Source organism: Argiope bruennichi, chromosome 10 (assembly GCF_947563725.1).
Source record: "Argiope bruennichi chromosome 10, qqArgBrue1.1, whole genome shotgun sequence".
NCBI lineage: Eukaryota > Metazoa > Arthropoda > Arachnida > Araneae > Araneidae > Argiope > Argiope bruennichi.
Genome location: NC_079160.1, coordinates 14,294,183 through 14,315,108, shown reverse-complemented (window position 1 = coordinate 14,315,108; position 20,926 = coordinate 14,294,183).

Genomic DNA, 20,926 nt, shown 5'->3' with positions numbered 1-20,926 from the left:
TGATTTCCGATGCTGAGAGCCTTGTGGATGCACTATATTCTTCAGGAGGCACTACAGGGAATCATCGCTCAAGTTGGCGATGATAGTCCAGTTCAACGACACGGGTATAGATTTCCTATTCATGGAGTGAAAAACCTGAGCAGACTGGTGGAGCACGAGTGTATCTTGTATAGCCCATACTGTCATGGATACGTCCTTCAATTTCGGAGAATGGCCTCAAATTCCCTCTAGATCTTCACTTAAGCTGCATCCTTTACGTAGCCATATATAGTGACATTGCTGCTAGTGCAACACTCAATGGCTAGCTGTATTGCCAACTACATCTATCCGTTGAGTGTTTAAAACCTCGATTTTCAACTCTAACAATGATTCACATTATGATTTAGGTGCCATTGATACTAAAGGGTAAGATAAAGCGGCAAGATATCCTGACTACATAATCTTCTGGTATAGGAAATTCAGCAGCTGATTTTGATATTACTTCATTTTTAGAATCGTCTATTTTCAGGACATAAGATTATCTAGAGTATGCCACAGAAACGAAAACTGTCGTATCTTAGTAATCCTTCTGCAATTTCTGAGTTTGAGACATTTTGGTGAGCACGTTGAGGAATTGCGGGAAATGGTAATCTAGGATAACTTCAATGTTTTAGACGCTAATCTTCTTGGGATCGATAAAATTTGTCTTGTTTTTATTTTGTAGAATAGATTTTGGAAAACAGACCTAGTAATCGTCATCTGGCCATGATGCCAGACACGTCCCTCTTGAGCTGACATTTATTCGCAAATGTTCATAGATGGGAAACGTCACTCATCATGCTATTCAGCTGTAATCCATTTTTTGGACCTACCAAACTCAAAATTAAGTTCAAGCAAAAGCAATATTCTAAAATCTTTTTAAATTTTGTGCAGTCTAGTTAAAAATCGTAAACAATTCTGAAAATTAAATGTATAATCGAAATGCAATTTGCAAAATGTGGATGTAGATTATAGGCAAGATAGTAAATAAAAACTTTCGGATATATTTAGTTTCTTTTAGATCAAACTAGACGTCAAACGCTTAATATAACAAACTTCCACCTAATGTATTAATCCAAAATTCCCCCTTAGAATTAAAATATGCGACTGCATGATAGATTAATTTTTCGTTGCGATATCTAAGACATTGATTTTTGTGCTTTGTTCCATTAATTCGAAATCATTGTTTTGCTAATGGCTTCTTATTCTTACACCTTAATTTTAAGCATAAGTCTTCAAAAGCAAATTTTGAGTTTTCGTCGAGGGAAAATTCTTATATATACTAGTTAAAAAATGCAACGAACATTTGAAGTTAAATTTTCTGTTGTGCTAAGAGTAAGAATCAATTCGTGCATCAGTTTTTCTTATTTAATCCGATAAAGTAAATTCTCCTATTTACTACAAACCTAAAAATAAACAATCCATGCTAGTTAGATGCGTGCATTCTTCAGAGAAAAAATTGGGCACTCTCTTCAGCTTATAGGAAACTGCATATCGGAAAATATGAATTATAGTATTAATATGAATATATTATTTCAGCATTGATTGAAATAAGAGCAAAAAGCATTACTCGACCATTACTCGATTGAGAATCTTGGATAACGACTTTTCTGAAAAGTGGGTTGTCAGCTGTATGCTTAACACAATGCCTCCTTATTCATTTCTAACTTTGTCATAGATATGACTGTCAATACATATTTAATAACAAAATGCAATTTTGAACTCAAACACAGCTGCACTTGATTTTCAGTTGCCTGCAATATACAAAAGGGCTCTCGAAATGTACAAATGTATTAAAATTACTCTCATTCTCAATCGTGGTTCGTAATTTGATTCTTGGTCTATGAAATGGTTCTCCTGTACTTGTCAGACTTCCATCCTAAGGTTCCAAAGATTCTTTTTGTGCAGCCATAGTCCTGTACTTTAATAGTCTTTCTTGGTTGTTTAAACGCTTATTAGCTATTTTGTTCACTCTTTATTCGATATATGCTTTTGTCCGTGTTACCTTTATTCTGGAATGCTTCAGAAGCATTGCTGTTGTACATTTTCTATTAAACTGTTTTTGTGCGTTTAAGTCTAAAAGTTGCCAATTATGCGCCGAAAACCCAATTTGATATGGGAAATATTTACTCTCGGATGCAATACAAAACACAAACTACAAGTTGGGTCCTGGAGTCATCTGTGTATACATGGCAATGTAAAACTGCAAAATGCCAGTCTCCAAGTGCAGTTTGTTCTTTGCCGAGGTATCTTAAGGAGTTTTCTGTCCAATTTGCGGCTTTTTATTATATAGACTTAATGTCAACAGTCTTAGTCTGCAGAGGCTGGTCATTTATTTTCCATTTCTTGAGATTAATCAACCTATAAATGAAATGGTGCTGTCTGTAATCTAATCGCAGATGTTGTCCTACAAGGGCTTCAATTGCTGAATTTTCTGCCATTTTTCTCTGCTAGGTTCAATATTATACGTGTAAGCCATGGGAAACCATCCGGTTTTATTAATTTCGCCTGCCTTATGGAGATGACCCACTTGATAATCTTGTACAAATGACTCGGATTGGTTGGTAGTGTAGATAATGTCTCAATTGAATCTTCCATCTATATGGACACTCGGATGATTTGATTGCTTACATCCTGCTACTTGTAAATTGTTTTGTGACGGATAAAATCGAGTTTACTAAAGGATTTTAGGTAGAAACTATTTACTCATTTTCAGTAATATAGTTAATAGATTGGAGGACTATTGGATTTTCCTTTTCAAGACGGGTTTGGTCTTGCCAAGTCGTTTACATAAGTTTGTATTGTGATCTTGACCCCAATAACCATGACTTAATCATTATATTGTGGTGCTTTGAGATAATTGCCGACTCTTTCCTTGTGTTGAAAATATGGCATATGAAGTTGGTTATTTTTGGATGAAAACGGAAAGAAATGTTACGAGATTCTTCGTTTAATTCATTTTTGTATATCCATACCGTTGGAATCGGAATTCTATTATTAAAACTATGAACTTCTGAACATTAAGTCATTCAAATAAATTATAGCAAAATTTTGTGAGAACTTTCCTTTTTAAAAAAATATATTGCAATTTAATTTTTTTTATGAGCAATGCAATTTACGAAACAAATAACATAATACAATTCATGACACTTAAATGCACTTAAACTTATCTTTGGCGAGTTGGACAGTAATAATCCCTAAAAGGGAAAATCTATTCCATATCTTCCCTATTCGATGGTTAATTCTGTCTGGATAAAGTTTCTCCGATTGAGTATGGAATCGGTAAGTAACCAGTAATTTAAAATGGCTTCAGAATTGTTTATATGTACTTGATTTATGTTGAATCCATGTCATCTAGTATTCCTAAAATATATGAAATATAAATTAAAACGGAAAGATTTACTTGTCAAATGCACATTCTGTTTGCATATTCCATCTATTCAAAAACTGACAACTCGCATGCTGCCTATCCACAACTCTAATAGGCAGTCAATATTTGATTTTCGGACATCCTATAACGTCTCTGGTCACCAATGTGGATAGGATGCAAATTTTAATGTGCATCCGATTAACTAGGCAGTGCCGAAGGTTAAAATAAAAGGTTAGCATTGAAAGTATTCCAGTTGGCTTGCATCTGTGAATTTTTTTGTTTTTCAATATCCAAGGCAGCTACTTTCTAATTGTCTATACTATCGCAATTTTTTTAATGTTGGATACTGTATTGTCACTTGTTGTGGGAAAAGTGGGAGGGAATTGAATCTTTAAAAAAAATTTTCAGTACTTGCTTTTGAATTTCTAGTTTAGTATTTCAACTTTAAAAGTATACTATACTTAAATATCAAATGAAAATTCTAGAAGCCAATGGCTTGTTTGACTTCAGCAATAAGAGCCATGGTTAGGGGCATATATTGATAAATTCTTTGAACATATTCTGTCCTAAATATTTAGGAATTCAATTTGACTGAGCGAAAAGAAAGACTGGGTAGAAAGCTTTTACTGTCTTCTGGTAAGCTACTTAATTTTGACTGATCTTCAGAAATTTATCTCGAGACTAATAAATCTCAGACAGACAAAACAATGCTTTACTTCCTGTTAAAACAAATTTTTCTAGTGAAATCTCTTAACCGATTCAGCAAAGGTGCCTTTTTGGGTTTTTAATGATCGTATTTAGCATCTAAATAAAAAAAAATTAAAATGCCATTTTGATTCAAAAACTTCCTGAAATCCAAGTCGCACGTGTTCTATGGAAATGTAAGTCGAGAACCTGACAAATTCTGGCCAGTCTCCAATTGCGGCAACGGTTCACTAACTTCAGTTCTATATATCGTGCTTTTGTCTTAATATCTATTTGGAGCTTATCTGGTCTTCTCTATTCGTAAAAAGCGTTTTCAATTTCTCTTTGCACTCATGCATGGAAGGCATAGTATATCGTGGTTACTTTAAACTCTTCTAAGAGTAACAGTTTAATAATTAGAGGCGGGTGGTTATCTACTACTTTAGTCTAATTCATCATATAGGTAGAATTGTGATCGTTTAAATTTAAATCTATTTTGTTTAGATTACTTCAAATTTCAAACCTATTAGCTTTTCACATAGTCAAAGTGTAATATTGTAATTGAATTGTATATGCATATCTAAAGAAAGAAACGAATCAAATTATGTATTCAATTAGGAAATGCCCTTATCAGCTTTAAAAGTAAAAAAATATCGGAAAATCTCACTTAGCTTTCGTATTCTTATGGCATATATTTCATGTGTCTGTAAAGTGTTTCCATTTCTAGTGTCTGTAAAGTGTTTCCATTTCTAGTGTCTGTAAAGTGTTTCCATTTCTAGTGTCTGTAAAGTGTTTCCATTTCTAGTGTCTGTAAAGTGTTTCCATTTCTAGTGTCTGTAAAGTGTTTCCATTTCTAGTGTCTGTAAAGTGTTTCCATTTCTAGTGTCTGTAAAGTGTTTCCATTTCTAGTGTCTGTAAAGTGTTTCCATTTCTAGTGTCTGTAAAGTGTTTCCATTTCTAGTGTCTGTAAAGTGTTTCCATTTCTAGTGTCTGTAAAGTGTTTCCATTTCTAGTGTCTGTAAAGTGTTTCCATTTCTAGTGTCTGTAAAGTGTTTCCATTTCTAGTGTCTGTAAAGTGTTTCCATTTCTAGTGTCTGTAAAGTGTTTCCATTTCTAGTGTCTGTAAAGTGTTTCCATTTCTAGTGTCTGTAAAGTGTTTCCATTTCTAGTGTCTGTAAAGTGTTTCCATTTCTAGTGTCTGTAAAGTGTTTCCATTTCTAGTGTCTGTAAAGTGTTTCCATTTCTAGTGTCTGTAAAGTGTTTCCATTTCTAGTGTCTGTAATGCGTTTCCATTTCTAGTGTCTGTAATGCGTTTCCATTTCTAGTGTCTGTAATGTAATGCGTTTCCATTTCTAGTGTCTGTAATGTAATGCGTTTCCATTTCTAGTGTCTGTAATGTAATGCGTTTCCATTTCCAGTGTCTGTAATGTAATGCGTTTCCATTTCCAGTGTCTGTAATGTAATGCGTTTCCATTTCCAGTGTCTGTAATGTAATGCGTTTCCATTTCCAGTGTCTGTAATGTAATGCGTTTCCATTTCCAGTGTCTGTAATGTAATGCGTTTCCATTTCCAGTGTCTGTAATGTAATGCGTTTCCATTTCCAGTGTCTGTAATGTAATGCGTTTCCATTTCCAGTGTCTGTAATGTAATGCGTTTCCATTTCCAGTGTCTGTAATGTAATGCGTTTCCATTTCCAGTGTCTGTAATGTAATGCGTTTCCATTTCCAGTGTCTGTAATGTAATGCGTTTCCATTTCCAGTGTCTGTAATGTAATGCGTTTCCATTTCCAGTGTCTGTAATGTAATGCGTTTCCATTTCCAGTGTCTGTAATGTAATGCGTTTCCATTTCCAGTGTCTGTAATGTAATGCGTTTCCATTTCCAGTGTCTGTAATGTAATGCGTTTCCATTTCCAGTGTCTGTAATGTAATGCGTTTCCATTTCCAGTGTCTGTAATGTAATGCGTTTCCATTTCCAGTGTCTGTAATGTAATGCGTTTCCATTTCCAGTGCCTGTAATGTAATGCGTTTCCATTTCCAGTGCCTGTAATGTAATGCGTTTCCATTTCCAGTGCCTGTAATGTAATGCGTTTCCATTTCCAGTGCCTGTAATGTAATGCGTTTCCATTTCCAGTGCCTGTAATGTAATGCGTTTCCATTTCCAGTGCCTGTAATGTAATGCGTTTCCATTTCCAGTGCCTGTAATGTAATGCGTTTCCATTTCCAGTGCCTGTAATGTAATGCGTTTCCATTTCCAGTGCCTGTAATGTAATGCGTTTCCATTTCCAGTGCCTGTAATGTAAAGTGTTGTAAATGGCGCCATTTAAAACTAGATATCTATTCAATCTTATGAAGTTGAAATTTGTATTTGTATACTTTTCTAAGATAATTCTAGTGTATAGAAGACCGACTGTAAATGTCTTCGATTGTGTGTAATAAAGTTTTGTTCTATCTAATTTGTCATTTGTTAATTTATGATTCATAAGATCTCTATTCTTTGTCGACTAAGTAAAGTCATTACGGAAACAAAGTTCGAACTAAAGACTTTATCGTGTTGACTATATGTTTTAATTGCATCCAAATCTGAAATTAGCTTGTGAACCAAATTTCGCGTGTAAATTTATGTATATTTTTTAAAAATATAAAGGTTTTGAAGACCTATTCTTAAACTGAAAATGTTTTGTGCATAAGTATTTCGAACGAATACAATGCCCTCTACTAATCTGAACTAAAATATATTGTAAAGACTATTTCTTGGATGATTTTTTTTATTCGGTCATGAATAGCTCTAGCCAGTAAGAGTATCAAGTTTTGAAATTATCCAATTTCCAGATACTTCTGAGAATTTAACTACTGATAAGTATAATCATATTCTAGGTAATAAAACTCTGTAAATCTTGGAAATCGCCAATTACTCAAGTGTTAAATTTAATGTGTACAGTTATCAAAATATAATTGCAAAAAATCCTTGTAAATTTGTTGCTACTGAAAATTGATATCGAGGGAAATTATTCAAGAAAAGTTTATGGAGTTTCGGTTTTTATGATCTCCGTATTCAATGTAGGCATTAGCTTCTTAAAAAATGTCCAATTCATTATAAGATATTAACTTGATTTAGAAAACATGTTTTAATTGCATTTCCCGTCATCTTAACTATAACAAACCATTTCTAAATCAATTGTCGAAAAACACGGTACGTAAGAAAATGTAAGCGAAGCTGGAGAAGTAAAACGTTCTATAGTAATTACAGTTAAGTTGATGTTTAAGCATAAACTACACGTTTAACAAAACAAGTGTCTTAAAATAAAAAAATAATACAAATGAGTCTTCAATTTTGTTTCTGCCAATCTGCTACAAGTTTATTTAGATAGAAAAATTCCTTCAGAGTTAATTAGAATTTCGGAATTTTTCCATTCCGAAAATCCGGCTTTTTGATCATTCGATCCAGTGTTTTTTATGTGCATCAAATTTCATTCTAAAATTCGTATTGCGAGATATAATCAATTTTGAATCTTTTCGGGTAGTTTTAAGCAATCCACTATGGGCCATATATTAAATAAATCTGAGTGCTAAAAGCAAAATAAATGCATTAATTTTAATTTCACTTGTATTCCAAAGAATTGCATCTGACTGATCGTTAGATTAAAACTAGTTTCCAAATTCCAATTAATATACTTTTAAAAATTTCAGGACTTCATTACCTCAATTTTTCAGAATCCGCCAGTGGTTTATCCCTCCCAAGCTAATTTTATATCATGAAATTTTTTTGCGATTGAAATTCAATTCTAATACTTCTAAGTGAAATTTTACTTTATGAAGGAACCAATTAGTTGAATGACATTTTAAGCCAATGACTTTATTAACGTTTAAATAAAGGTGGATTTAAACTCCTTGTGGTGCCACAAGGACGTTAATTTTCTTTCTTTTCTTAAAAACACACTTTTTGAAACTTTTTAAAGATTTTTGTGAGTCTCTATTAGGAAATAAAGAACTTTAAATAGGCGTTTTAATATGAATAGAAAAATAAAAATTTTACTCTTGCATTGGTATGGCATCCAGGAAGCTGAGTCATCACTGAAGTAGATGTTATAGCGGGGAGACTGAGTTATGTCTGCGTTTGGTGATGAGATCCGAGTTCAGTTGAGTTTAGGGATGACGAATATTATACGAGCTGTTATTACGTAACCAATATCATAAAGTCTCAAATATCAGTAATCAATACTTTTCAAAGAGGGGCGTGATTCAAATCCGTGATGCGATCCTACTGATGATATTTCGATTACAGGTTTTGGATCACAATAGAAAGTAACAATCGATACGATATCACTGAAATTTACCGGAGCGGTGACTTTACTGGAAAGTAACAATCGATACGATCTGTACAATGGAAGCTCTCGAAAGAAATCGGTGATTGGATTGAAAAGTGAACGGACCGGTTATTGGAATTATCGTATCGTATCATTCAATTGCATATTACTGAAACTTATTAGAGCGATGACTTCAATGGAGAGTGTGAGGCTTCATTGCAAAGAGCGAAGTCACCGCTCCACTTCATGGGAGTGACTTTGACTTTCCGATATTCACATTTGACGATGCACTATTCCATAAAGATCATTTTTAATTGCTACTGTGATTGCATGTATTCTGTTTACTACTGGCGCCATCTGTTGGTAGAATAGGAAACTAAATTAAACATTTTAATGAAATGACATATATATTTAATTCAAATTTTTCGGAAAATGGTTTACTCCAATAAAGAAATTATACAAATAGTTTTGAGATGTAAGAAGTAAGCTGAAATAGATAAATTAATTCAATCACACGTTACTTAAATTAGTAAATTAAGTATTAATTACAATTTATAAATTTTATTTTTAATACTAATTAATAATTTTTAATTAATATGATTGAAATAACAGATATTTTGAACAAATATTTAAAAATAACAATAGCAAAATTATTTGTTATTCAAAAAATCGTGGATTATGCATCTCTATTCTAGGAATGACGAATATTTTCAGAGCGGTTATTACGTAACCAATATCAAAAAGTCACAAATATCAGTAATCAATACTTTTCAAAGAGGGGTGTGATTCAAATCCTTCATACGATCTTACTGATGATATTTCGATTACAAGTTTTGGATCACGATAGAAACTAACAATCGATACGATATCACTGAAATTTGCCGGAGCGGTGACGATACGATCTGTCCAATGGAAGCTCTCGAAAGAAATCGGTGATTGGATTGAAAAGTGAACGGACCGGTTATTGGAATTATCGTATCGTATCATTGAATTGCCTATCACTGAAATTTATCGCAGCGGTGATTTCACCAGAAAGTGCGAGGCTTCACTGGAAAGTGCGAAGTCACCGATATTCGTATTTGATGATGCACTATTCCATACAGATCATTTTTTATTGCTAGTGACATGATTGACTGATTACATGTACTCTGTTTACTGCTGGCGCCATCTATTGGTAGAATATAGGACTAAAGTAAACATTTTAAAGAAATGACATATATTTTTAACTCATCTTTAATAAATAAATTAAATAAATAGTTTTGAGAAAAAAAATAAAATTTAAGAAGTAAGCTGAAACAGATAAATTAATTCATTCACACGTTAATTAAATTAGTAAATTAAGTATTAATTACAATTAATAAATTTTATATTTAATATTAAGTAATAATTTTTAATTAATAATATGATTGAAATAACAGATATTTGGAACGCATATTTAAAAATAACAATAGCAATATTATTTGTTATTCAAAAAATCGTGGATTATGCATCTCTACTCTATTCTAAATAAGAATTTCGGTTTTTACAGATTGGAGTAAGTCGTTGCCACCGGATGTATACCCCTGATTCTACCGGATGTGAACCAAAGTTCATCGGATATGACGTAACACTTTGTTGACGTCATACTGGTCATTTAGCGCGGGCTTTATCTATACTCTGTTTCACCCTAACTTGGCAGTATTGTAGAAGGTAGAAAATGTGACGCTCCGCGTTGGGAAAGAGTTCCCCATCAATTCCGACTTGAAAATAGTTAAAATGCGCAGAAATTTATCAAATAATATCATAAATTACAGAAATCCTTTTTTTATCAATATGTATTTAAAATTATTCTCAAATTAGAAGTGCTTATATGTTAAGTATTTTGTAAATAAAGCGAACGAATAAAGCTAAAAGATTGACATAATGAATTCCACTTTGGCTAGAACCGGTCTTCAAGGTCAAATATTTGGCGCGTTTTTCTTTTACGTCTCCGCCAACTCAGCTTCATTCAGTTCGCAACCGTTATAATTTTTCGTACTTTTTTATTCTCGCTTTTTTACCAGCTGATATTTTTGATACTATTAATCACATTAGTAGTTATTAGTTTTGATTGTTGAATATTTATTCGATTCGTTATTTTTATTCACTTCTAAAATGTCTGAAAAAGAGAAAGTGTTATCACCGACTACGCTGTGCACACCTTCAAGACGAGTGAAACCAACAATAAGTGCAGCATGCAGAAACATATTAAACGTTTATTCTCGACTCCGAGAAAACCCTCAAGATTCTATCAATCAAATCGTCGATAAAGTTTCGCACCTTACAGGTGTTTCGCAATGAACAGTTTTCCTTTTGAAAAAAGAAATAAAGGCATCCAGTTCTTTAAGTACCCCTGGAAAGAAATGATCAGGCTCAGTAGATAAACATTCAGGTCTTGTAAAATAGGATGATTTTACATTATCCTATATTTAACAAAAATCCATGCATATTTTCGTAGAAATGAGATCCCAACATTAGATAAAGTTTTAAAAGATGTGAACGATTATACAGATATCTTTTCGAAAAACATTAGCCGAACTACGCTTTACCGAATATTGAAAGATTTAGTGTTTTCTTTTGAGAAACGATGAAACGAAATGAAATAACATTAATGTTTTATTAAAATAATGTATCGATAATATTGAAAAAATAATGAAAATAAGGAAACAATTAATTCTGCGATAAAGTGATAATATAATAAAGTAAATAAATATTTACTATTTGGCGAAAAATTTGCGAGATAAAGTTTCGCCAGCGATCTAAATTTCTAGTAACTTTGTACTTTAAAGTAACCCAGTTCCCCTGACAGTGACTGTGATTCGGCATGCCTAGAATATACACTACTGCCAAGTTAGGGTGAAGCAGAGTATAGCAATATTTAGTGACTAATCCTTTTTCTTTTTGTTCTGCTGTACGTGAGACGTGTGTATTGAATCTCTTACACCTTTTGTTTGCTTGTGGAGATAAGAATTCTTTTTGTTCTTTTATATATTATTAATCTATATTGTTTATTTATCTTTCATTATTTATTCATATTATTTAAGTTTTTTTTTTACTTTACTTACCTCAATTAGAATTAGTATCACTGAACATACTAATTAGGGTTAGCTAGGAAACAAAAAAGTTTCTTTGTGCTTGTATTTTATATTATATACTTTTATATTTAATTTGACTATTTGTTTTTCCTTAGATTAATTAGATCTTATTATTATCTATAATCTGAAAGATTTTAATTTCCAGATTAGTGCTAACTTGGGGAATTGTTTGATTGTTTTTTACATTTAATTTGTGTATTATTTCAATTTTTTAATTATTCAGTGGTGTATTGAACTTGATAGTTTCAAATTTATTTGTGGTATCTAATAAAAATCTTGGAACATCTTCTGTATATTGAATCTTATAATTGTTTTCTGTTTTGCTCTGTGCTTTTTTGGCAGTTTGTACAGAATTTTGTTACTATTACTAGCTTTTGAAAGAATTCCATTTTATCTCACTGTTTTACAATGAGGGCTCTCTTTATTGGCGATTCCATGATCAAATACTTGCATAAGTATGTATCTATTGAATCACTTGACTTTCATTTGGACATTGTTTCCTATCCTGGTGCAACTATTGAAAGATTAGCTAGCAGTATTTCTGTACACAAAAATTATGACTGGGTCTTAGTGCATGTTGGCACAAATAATGCATCTTTGGATACTATTGAAGTAATACTTAGAAAATATAGAGCTTTGGCCACTGAGGTATTACTTCATAACCCAGGTGCAAGAATAATTTTCTCGAGTATTGTTCTAAGAGATTTTGATTTCCACAGAAAGGAGTATAAGGAATCGGAGTATTATTTACAGACACTAAACTATAAGATTCGAGCTATAAACTCTGCACTAAAAGAACTATGTTATTTTCAAATGTATTTCTTTTGCAGTTCTTACCAGCCATCTTGGAAAAACTATCTTGCAAGAGATGGCTTGCATTTAAACGGATGGGGTAATAAGCTGCTTGCAGGTTGTTTTCTTGAATCCTTAACAGGATGCATTTCAGCAGATACAGCATCTAAAAAGGTATGTATGAATACATTGGGTTTTTTTTTTTTTTTCACAATGAGTTTAAAAATTTATGCAAGCCTGAAGACGATAATTTATAATTGATTTTTGTTTTATTTTCGCAGATTGTTAAGACTCAGTCTTCCAACTCTGGTTTTTCATTTGATGATTCAGAGTTTCCTCTGTTGTCATCTTTTCCCGCAGCATTTGTTTCTTCTGCTTGGCCAAAGCAAGAGTTTGCCAAGCCAGTTCCTAGGCCCGTGCAACCTGCTAGGCCAAAGCAAGAGTCTTCCAGGCCAGTTCCTAGGCCCGTGCAACCTGCTAGGCCAAAGCAAGAGTCTGCCAGGCCAGTTCCTAGGCCCGTGCAACCTTCTAGGCCAAAGCAAGAGTCTGCCAGGCCAGTTTCTAGGCCCGTGCAACAGTCAGCTGCTCTGATGACGAAAGATATTTCTTCTCTGCCATCTTCTAAAGGTAATACTCAATTTGTACTGCCTGTGATCCCATGCATTCCATTCAATCAGTATAGTGAAAATGTTTTTAGTAGTATTCCCACATCAAATAAATTTTCAGTTTTGGCAACGAATTGTAAAATATTGCATGGTGGCGGCCCTCAAAATTGTTCCTATTCTAAAAACTGTGTTTATTGTGGGAAAACATATTCTATGCGGTCCTCGTTTTCAAATCACCTGAAGAAATTTAAATGCCCTCAACCTGTCAAAGACTGTTATCCTAAACTATGTGAAAAATGTTTGAAGTCCTATTCCTCTAAATCTTCTTTTTCAAACCATTTAAATCAATGCAACAAATCAAAAACTCGTGTTTTCTTATCCCCATCTGGAAAAAATTACAGTAGGGTTTTGGAAACAAATGCATGTCTAACAGAATCGGTGGCAGGACCTGCAAAGGATCTACAAGCAAGTAGAGATATTAAATTAACATCTTCAGTTTCAGATATTTGTCAAATTTAAAAGTCCTTCGAAAGTTAAAAATACATATCCTAGAATTTGTAAATTATGTTTAAAGTCTTATTCTTCTAAATCCTCTTTTAGCTATCATTTAAAGCATAGCTGTAAATCTGCGGTTCAAACTGTATCATGTTTGCCAGTTAAAAGTAACTGTATTGTATTGGATAATAACTCTCACAAGGAATCAATAATAAACCCCATTGCAGATGTAGGAATAAATCAAAATGTACATAATTCTCAATTTATGAGTAATAATTATGAAAAATCCCCAAAAAGTTTAAAATGTGGTAGCATTCCTGTAAAACCTTTTAAAGGTCATCAAGAAACCTGCAATTTTACCAAGAAAAATGAACTGTTTTTTTGTGTACAATCTGAGTGCAATCAAGTCTTTTCTAATCTATGGCATTTAAATAAACATCATAGTGCTGTGCATCAAATTCAGAATGTCAAAACATTTTCTTTTGATTCTTTTAAAAATTTTAAGATTTGGTTAGAAGCTGAAAGTTCTTCTACTTATACTTTTTTCCGGAAATCAACAGGCAAAAAAGTTTTGGGTGATAAAACATTTCATTATTATGTTTGCCAATTTTTTTATCCTTCATATCTGTCAAGAATTCAATCAAGAGTAGAACGACATGCTAATCGTAAAAATAGAAAAGGAGTAATGCCTTTCCATTTGAATTGCCCGGTTAGAATTTGTGTGTGCGAACATAAAAATTTAGTGACAGTAACATATTATCCAGTTCACAATCATCATACTGGGTATGAAAATACAAGATACCACCCACTTAAAGAAAATACACGTAATTTAATTAAATCTTATTTATTGCTATCATTTCCTGTTTCAAAAATAGTAAGCTTAATTCGTGGTGATGCAGGCTGTCGGGATAAAAGAAATTTCTGCCCAACAAAAGAAGTTTTTATTTCTCGGAAGACTATACAGTCTTATTCAAGGCATCTACATAATACAATAAAGCCGATTAATGATGCCATGTCTGTTTTCTGTACTGTGGAGAAATTAAAAAATGAAAAATATAATCCCATTTTAATTTTCAAATTACAAAAGTCTGATACTATCTTTGGACCTTCTTATTTGGATAGCTTACCAAATTGTGAAAATTCTTTTGCATTAGGTTTTCAAACTGAAGCTCAAAAAGACATGCTTATGAAACATTCCCATAAAATCCTTTGTAATGATGCTACCCATGGCACAAACCATTATGATTTTTTTCTTCTTTCATTGCATGTGCAAGATGAATATGGTCAGGGATATCCTGTTGCGCATTTTATTACAAATGATTTAGATTTTCGTACATTAGTGGCTTTATTTTCTAGTTTACATTGCCGCATTCCTAATTTGAAAGTTAATACAGTCATGACTGATGATGATGGTTTTACTTTTAATGCTTTTAATTCTGTATTTGGTCCCGATATCAAGCATCTATTGTGTCAATGGCATGTACTGTCTGTCCACGACAAGAACACTGCTAGACAATCGTCTATGTTTACGGCGGGCGTTATAGAAACAGGTTACTGGAGGAAGAGTTCATTTCGCAGAGGTAAAAATTCATTCAAGTTTCTTGCGTCAGCACGTTTAGCGCCAAATTGGCGATATTTGGTATTATTAGATTTAATTCTTGAAAAAAAATTAAAAAAATAATTCACTGAGCTGAAAATTATTTGCATACTCGGAATATTGAAAATATCTGATATTCCTGTTATATGTATGCAAAGAACAAAACAAATCAAATAGAAAACCTGAATAATTATTTGTATGTCTAACGATTGCACAAGAAGAAAAAAAATAATTAAGCAAAATCATGCATGACAAAACATTAATCGTCTTCATTTCATTTGTTTTAAATTTATATAAGTTATTAATATCAAATTCTCCGCAGCAAACGCAAGGTAATCTGTCTAATTTAAGATAAAAACTATAACATAATGAATCGTAATTATTTCATAATTTTTACAAAAGGTTGCTTTTATTCTGTTATAAAGTAAAATGTTCATTATTAAATATGCTTGAAACCTTTCCAAATTTATATTTATTTATTTTTCTGATGTATATACTATTTCCCGAAACACAAAATTAATGATTGCCATACTATCAATTTTCAGATTTTTAAAAATCAAACTTTGATTTGTAACTTATTTTCAATATGCACAATCTTTTTATAGCATAATTAATTTCGCAAAGTTTATATGTAAAAGTATTCTGAATTTGAAGATAATTATCAAGTGTTCATTCATGCACGTGCCAGATGTCCCGGACTTAAAGGAACCCAACTAAATAAGTCCAACATCGCTTTACATTATTCTACGAAAAACGAGGTAAAAGTTTGTTTTTGTATTCCAGATTACCATTAATTTATTTCCCCCGGCTTGAAAAAGAAATACAATTATTTCAAAGAAAAAATTTTCTTACGAACTGTCAATTCAAATAATAGTGATAAATGAGCTTTTCCTTTCAATGTATATAGTAGTCATGAGCTCGAGCAATCAAGGATCCAAATTCCTACATTCTTCACATTTCTATTCAAAGCCCATCAATGCCGTTTGAGAATACTTATCTCTACCGTTTTATTATCACAATCAGTGCACCTGAGTAGAAAGGAATCTCGTTCAATATTTTAATCCTTCTAACTCACATTAACGTGCATAAATTTGTAGATTCTTGAAATCATAGTTAAGAAGGAAAGCTATTGAAACAACAGGGAGGCGAGAAATCAAGCCTGAATAAATGACTATTTTTCTTTATTTTATTGAAAAAAAAATAGTAATGTGCTACCTATAATATAATATTTTCTTCATACGATTATATAGTTGAATAATATTTCGCAATAAAAATTTAATAGAATTGCTTCTTAACAACTGCATATACTCATTCAATTCCAGAAAGAAAATTAAATCGTTTTAATCTCTAAATATTTTCATATAGGATAATAGAATCACTATTTTTAATTTCAAAGTAACTCTTTTTTTCTTTTAAAACTATAAATACAATTTTTCATAATTATTATTTAACACTAAGAGCAAAAAGTTAAAACGACGTGTTTTTTTTTGTTTTTTTTAATTCTCATCTTTTTTATTTTGACAATGATTGTGATAGGAGATAACTGAATTAATTATACCTGTAGATTTAAGGAAATTATTCAATAATTTCGATGAAAATAAAATACTGAATTGTAAAATATACTTCTTTAAAAAATAATGAAATTCAAAGTTCCCTGCAAGAACTTTTTTTTAATAAATTTTCAATACACTTTTCAAATAAAATTCAAAATCAATAATTAATTCATTTTACTCATACAAACAGCTGAGTATAAGTTGCTTTAAAAGTTTCAACTGTTCATTTTTTTTATAAATATGATCTGAAATGGATTTCTATATTTTCCAGTTCCATATATCGATCAATTCAAAAGGTGATCTTATTTATGTTAAAAAGTTAAATTCTAATTTACGACAATTATTTCATTAAATTTCAGTTTATAACATTAAATAAAAGTTTTTGATCCAGAAAAAGCTATAAAAGTATATATATATATATATATAATGATATTTTAAACTCTAATTTCAATTTAATTATTTTCCAAGGTTTTATCTTAATTTAGCCCATAGTAACGTGCTTGTGATTTTAAAGTCTCTCCTTTCTTAAATTGAAAAGGCATTTTAAAGGATGTCAAAATTTAAGAGACAAAAAAATATTAAATAATGAAATGCAGTTAATATTAACCAAAGAAAAGATGAATAAAATATAAAAGAAGTAAGCTAAGCGAATATAAAGATACGTGCAACTGCGACTAAAGCGAGAAGACGAATGAGCAACATGTTTTCTTTTATCACTTCACATTGACGCCAAGAAAAAGAATACCCCCCAGACTTCTGTCCGATTCCACCCATTCAAAATGGATAGTCCCTACCGGAACCCGTTTCTATAACGCCCGCCGTAAATATAGACGATTGTCTAGCAGTGTTCTTGTCGTGGACAGACAGTATACCGTGCTTGGAAAAGGCAGTTGACTGTTAAAGTCCATGATAAATGTCTCCGTATGAAGATGTCGTATGAATTATTAAATATAATGAGTGAAAAGTCTCTAGAGGATTTTGATAATAAAGTTTCAATTTTCATTAGTAAATATTTAAATGAATGCCAAAATTTTGTTGATTATTTTGTAAAAAATTATTCTGCTAGAAAAGCATTATGGGCTACCTGCTATAGACAGTTTCCACATGGTGATACCAATACAAATAATTACTGTGAATCGTTTCATAATCAGTTAAAAACTGTATATTTTGAGCGTAAATTTAATAGGCGCATATATGAGCTAATTTTAACTCTTTTAAAGATGGAAACAGATAGGTTTTTAAAATATTCTTCTAATGTTGTAAATAATGTTCCATTAAATTCAAATTTCAATAAAACTATTAAAGAAAAGCATGAAATGGGTGTAAAAATTCCTATTAATGATATAGTTAAACATGATGATCAATGGTTAGTAAATTCACAGACGAAAAAGGAAATAGTATACTCAGTAAAAAAAAATTACAGATGTTTGTCTTTTATTAGATCATTGCTGTTTTAAATGTACTGATATTAACTGTACTGTACTATGTAGTCATTTGTATGTGTGTTCTTGTGAAGACAATAGTAACCTTTGCAAACATATTCATAAAGTCCATTTCTTGTATTCTGAAATAAAAACATGCATAACAGATGATTTTTATGCTGTTGAAAATGAAACAAATGCACAAGGAATTGGCCCCCAAATCTTAAATTTGGAATTGAAAGGTAATGTTTCGTCTGAATGTTTTAACACAAAAGAAGCTGAATGCAAAAAACTATGCTCCAAGATTTTGGAATTAATTAAAATTCCTCGTATTCAAGAAACTATGCTAACTAATGTAGTAAATTGTTTAAATACTTTAGTATCTGGTATGCATGGAGTTGTCTGTCACAAAGATGATCCTGCTCCTGTCGCGCCTCGGTTATATGTTGCTCCCAATCAAAAAATTCCCCCACAGATTAAATTTTATAAAACTTCTCAAAGACATAAGAGGAGAAAATCATTTCAGGAAAAAAATGGGAAACGGCAAAGATTAAATGTAAAAAATATTGATGAACCTGACAGTATTATAGATGAGATTGCACCTTTACAATCGTATCCTGCGGGAGAAATTTCTAAATGCCTTAGTCGTGATGAAAAAAGTAATGATGATCCTGATGGTCATAAAAAGGAAATTATTCCTTTAAAAGCTTATTCTGCTAGAGAAAATTCTGTATGTACTAGCCTTAATATATTCAATAAATTTAGTAAGATGAATGCGGATAATCCTACTGCAACAGTAGTAACTATTAATAATATCATTCTTTCTTTTTATATATTAAAATCTTTAGATCCTTTTGTTACTCGGAAAGAAGAGAATTATCTAAAGTCTGTGTCACCGAGCTTTAAGAAGGGTTGGCTTTATGATTCTGTTATTGATGCTTTTCTTTTCCTGTTAACCGAGAAATTCAAAAATTGTAAAGCAATAGAATCCTTGCAATCAGTTTTAATTTTTAATCAGAAGGATATTCTTAAATTTTCTTGGATTCAAGAGTTGCCAAATCTAGATTTATTAATTATCCCTGTCAATTTAAATTGTCATTGGACTTTGATTATTGTTAATATAAAACTTAAAACATTTGAATATTTTGATCCACTTGGTGGCAGACCAGATAATAATACTGCAATTTTGATTAGGAAGTGGTCTAAGATTTTAAATAAATTACTTAATTCAGAAAGCCACTGGCAGATACTTTTTCCACCTCATATAAAACAAACTGACGATTTTAATTGTGGAGTTTATATAAGTTTTTATGCACATCAAAAATTGAATAAATTTTCTTTAACTCAGGACTTCAACATACTTTCATTTAGAGCCCTAATGTTTGAACAGATTACTAAAAACTTAAATTTTTAAATCTTTTATTGTGAAAATTTTAATTTTGATATTAATTTAAAAATAATAAATTTGATTAATTGTTAATCTTACTTAATGGGAATTATCCCTTATCCCTTCTAAATTTAAACACCATAAACAAATAATTACCAATGGTTAATTTTAAGTGATTGTCTAAAGTTTTTTAGCTTTCTCTTTAGCTTAACTTTTAGGAAGTTCTTTTATTATTAGTTTCACAGAAGATTTAATGCAAGTTATGATTGCTAATCTCAGTGAGAATAGATAATTTTGGAAATGGAGGGCCTTGATGGTGTCAAGAAAAGGTAAGTGACTAAATTCAAAAATTTAAGTTAATCACATATTCAAAACAGGAAGAAACAAGCTCATAATGGAAGCAATATACTAAAAACGACTTAATATAAGTATATGATTGTGTTACTTTAAATTGTTCTTGTCTCATTTTAATGGGTTTATTAAATGTTGTTTGTTATTTAGTGAATGTAATTTGAATCAGTATATCAATAAAAGCTCACTGTGACCAAAATAGTATATATTTTTATAAAAAAAATAAATTAATTTTTTATACTGCAGTTTATATTGTATATATTTCAGTTTATTTATTTTCTCCTGTCTTAAAATAAAGGAACAAATTCCCAATGGTTTAGCTGAAAAGATTGTCCAGAAATTTCTGGCTTTCTTTTTAAGCTTTTAACTTTTAGGAAGTTCCTTTATGAAAAAAAAATTTAGTATCAGGATAAATCCATACCAGAAATTGTGGTGAAGCTTATAAGCCAGATAACAGCCTCTGGAAAGAGTGTACACTTTTGTCCAGGGGTCTTGTTACTCGGCTACAAACCCCAACGTCACGAGTTTGCTCCTCGTCCTCATCAATCTTCCTCATTGGTGACCCTGGCTCTGAACTAACAAATGTATCCAAACAAGAATTCAAGAAATAAATCAGTAAGTCACAGCTAAGAAATGGAACATTTTCCATGCTGTAGCTGTGTTGTATTTAAAATTAAAATAGATACTATGAAAAGAATTATATTTCATTTGTTTAGTGTACATTCTTATAAGGGGGTGGGCATGGAAATCTGTATAAAAATTATTTAGATGTAGATGGTTGAAATCTATGTAGAAATTTATAATGTCATATTATCTATTCATTGTCTGCCTATTTCATCACTTTGCCATGCTTGTTAAAAATCTGCAAAGATATTGCTGAGCTTGATTTTTCTTCTTTCAGCTCATATAAAGATGTATAGTTCTCACACTCTGAAGTGAAACAAAACAATAAGAATATATTACATTATTACTTTTCACAAATTACAGATTTTTAATGATTCTATGTTATTTTATTTTTCCATTTATACCTATTACTTAATTATTTCTTTTTACATAGTTAATAAATATAATTAATCTTTGGTTATCAATTAATTTTATAAATGTCTCCCAGATACAGTTTTCTTTTCTTCATTTTGCAAATGAAACAAATTTATAAGTGCTTGGAATAGTATATAAAATTAGTGAACTTAATAAAATTCATCTATTTCTTTGGCACATTGGAGTACTGAGAGAATA